Genomic DNA, 3391 nt, shown 5'->3' on the forward strand with positions numbered 1-3391 from the left:
TATTAAGAATAATGAAGATCTCTAGACAACATATCTCTCTCTTTAACACATAGACACACACACACACACACACACACACACACACACACACACACACACACCCGTTTCAAAGTTTAAGTTAAAATGATACCGAAGAATTGAAGGGTAAAGATATAAGAGAGGAAGAAATTTCACAGAGGTGATCTTGAAATTTGATGAGGCCCTTTTCATAAAACAGTGGTCCTCGAAGTGGGGACCTCAGATAAGTGGCATCGTCAACACCTGCAGACTTGTTAGTTAATGTAAATTACCAGGCTATACACCAGATCTAATGAATCAGAAACTCTGAGACTGGAGTCCAGAAATCTGTAGTATAACAAACATCCCAGGTGATTTTGGTGCACACTAAAGTTTGAGTATCACTATTGAGGAAGGGTTTAATGATTACGAGGGTAGCATCTTAGAATGTTTTTGACAGAATCATCACACTGGGGAAATAAAATTTAGGTTTCCCCCCATGATTGATGTGTGTGTGTGTGTGTGTGTGTGTGTGTGTGTGTATACACACATGCACATATATATACATATACATACACACACACACATATATACACACACACACACAGATAACATATAGGAATTTATTTATGAGGTTAAGGTAGAGAAATATTGCTTAAATTGGAAATAAATAGCACTAACTATAAAAAATGATAAATTGGACCACATTAAAATGTTTATCTTATGTCCATCAAAAGATACTCCTAAGGGGAACAAAAGTGAATCACAGAGTGAGAGAAGATATTTGTATCACATGTAATTAATAAATGGCTCATATTCAGAATATATTTTAAAATGCTTTTATACATCAATGCAAAATAGACAATATAAAAGAAAAAAAACGGGCAAAGACTTGAATAGGCACTACTAAAAGAAAATTACAATTTGGCCATATTGGAGAAGGGAAAAGTGCTACGCGAGCATTTCTGAGAGGTTTCTGAGGCGCCATGAAGACTGATCAGAAGCAGTGGCATCTAACCTAAGAGCAGATGTAGGCCACAGTTAGATAGAAATAGGAGGATGTATTGGGTATGATAATATTCTTATAAGAGAGAATTGTTAGAAAAAGTCTTCCCAGCAAAACGAAGAGTCCAATATATTGATAAACAAAGAAAAGGTCAGAATTACTGGAGTTTAATAATAGGAATTGTATGGCTTAGAGATAAAAATAGAAAGGTACTAGGAAAGTAGTGGGCTAGAAAGCCACTGCTTGTAGGTAGATGATTGAAGAAGATAAATTAAAATGGAGTAAGATAATAGATAGGCAGATGAATTAAACAGCTGTGCTCTTAATTCATGTTATAGATGGCAGAGCTGCCTACCATGGAAGGGACAATTGGAAAAGAGATACTGTATTTGTTTGAAAAATATGTGTGCACATGCACACACATACGTATGAGGGCCTTGGAAAGTTTGAATGTGGGGTAATGAAGAAGGAGAAGAAAAATTTAAACCCCAGTTTCTAACTGGAGCATCAGGGAAATAATGGTGTCCTTCACCACGATAGAAAAACAAGAGGGAAAAAAAGCAGTTATATTGTTTCTTTCTATACTTTTGTTTGCTTTTCATTTGCTACATAGAGGGTGAAATTGGTGAATTTCCTTTTGAATATGGTACCTGCATTGTTTTTTATTGCTGCCATAACAAATTACAACAGATTTAGTGGCTTATGACAACAACAAATGTGTTATTTTACAAATCTGTAGGTCAGAAATCCAACATGGACCTCACTGGGCTGAAATCAAGGTGTCAACAGGGCTGAATTCCTTTCTAAAGGCTCTAGAGGAGATACTCTTTCTTTGCCTTTCCAGCTGCTAGCAGCTGTCTGCGTCCCCTGGCCTGCGGCCCCTTTGCAACATTTTTCCCATTGTGCTTTCATCATCCGAACTTTCTGACCATAGCCGAGAAATATTCTTTGTTGTGAAAGACTCATTTCATTAGACTGGGCCCATGTGGATAATCTAGAACACTATCCTCATGTCAGTCTTTAACCTTTAATCATATCTGCAAAGTCACCTTTGCCTTGCAAGGTAACACTTTTACAGGTCTGGGGATCAGAACCTAAATATTTTGGGGCTATTATTCTATTATTCTACCTGCCACGTATCTTTGATATGCTGTTAGGAGATAAACTAGAGATAACATATGCATGGAATTCATGTACAGGATTATGATCTAAGCTGAAGATGTTTATTCCAGAATTGACAGTGTATAGAATCTAATTATGGCCATGGAAGTGGACGCTATTAACCAGAAAGAGGAAGTAGCTTAAAACAACATTCATTTATTATTATTCATTTATCTGTAGGTGGCTGATCTAGGTTGCATAAGTTGTGGTGGTTCTGCTCCAACCTTTTGGGAGCAAAAGTTATCCCAAGTATGTTATTCCTTTGCTGATTGCAAAGGTGAAAAATGGCAAAGGGAATCACTGGAGGCTTCTTACATCCAAGGCTCAGTAGGACTATAGTTTGGTCAAAGCAATTCATATGTGCCAGACCAAAGTTGAATCGAGGGAAGTACATTCTACCCAAGATGAGTCTATGGTGTACGTGTAGATGAAGGAAGAGGTACAGAACTGGGATCAACAGTTCAGTATACCACAGTTATAAGAGAAACTTGAAAAATCTAAGAAAATTGTAAACTAGGCTCTAGGAAAAAACATGAAGCAGAGAAGCAAGAATGATCTCAATTAGGACCTCTTATAGAGATTCTCAATCAGACACCATGCTGCCTACAAACCAGCTGGCCTCTTACTGACTTCTCTAAATACATTATTCTAACAAGATATTAATATGCAAGAGAAATTCTGGTTAGGCTCTTTGGGTCACATGTGCCCATTCTAGTCATATGAGTGAAAGGTGGAGGTATTATTTGCCCAGCAATTAATAATTGTACCTGGGACACAGTTGTGGGGAAAATTAGTTCCACAAAGGGAAAGAGATCCTACTTTGTCAGGAGAATATGAAAGATATGCCTGATCAACAAGAATAACTGAAGTCTGCTACAATTGCTTTGGACACATCAACATCCAGCTGTATATTGTCTTTATCAAAATGATCACATCTGGGGTATGATGTCAAGATCATCACTGATAGTGAGACAAACAGACATAGTCTTAACAGATTGTGAATAAATTAATGATTTTAATCCTAAAGAATAAAGAGAATAGAAAAAAATATAGACTGAAGAATGATTTTACAAGATAAGATTTCAGGTATTGGAATAAATACAGCCCATTTATTAAAATTTTTGAGTGTAATTGGGCCTCTGTTGCTTTGGACTTTAGAAGCAGTTGTGCTAACCTCTTTTTTGCCTAAAGGTGGAAGTGCCAAATCATTTTGAGAATACTCTCTTT

The sequence above is a fragment of the Propithecus coquereli genome, unplaced genomic scaffold, assembly GCF_000956105.1.
Source record: "Propithecus coquereli isolate 6110/MARCELLA unplaced genomic scaffold, Pcoq_1.0 Scaffold23, whole genome shotgun sequence".
Classification (NCBI taxonomy): domain Eukaryota; kingdom Metazoa; phylum Chordata; class Mammalia; order Primates; family Indriidae; genus Propithecus; species Propithecus coquereli.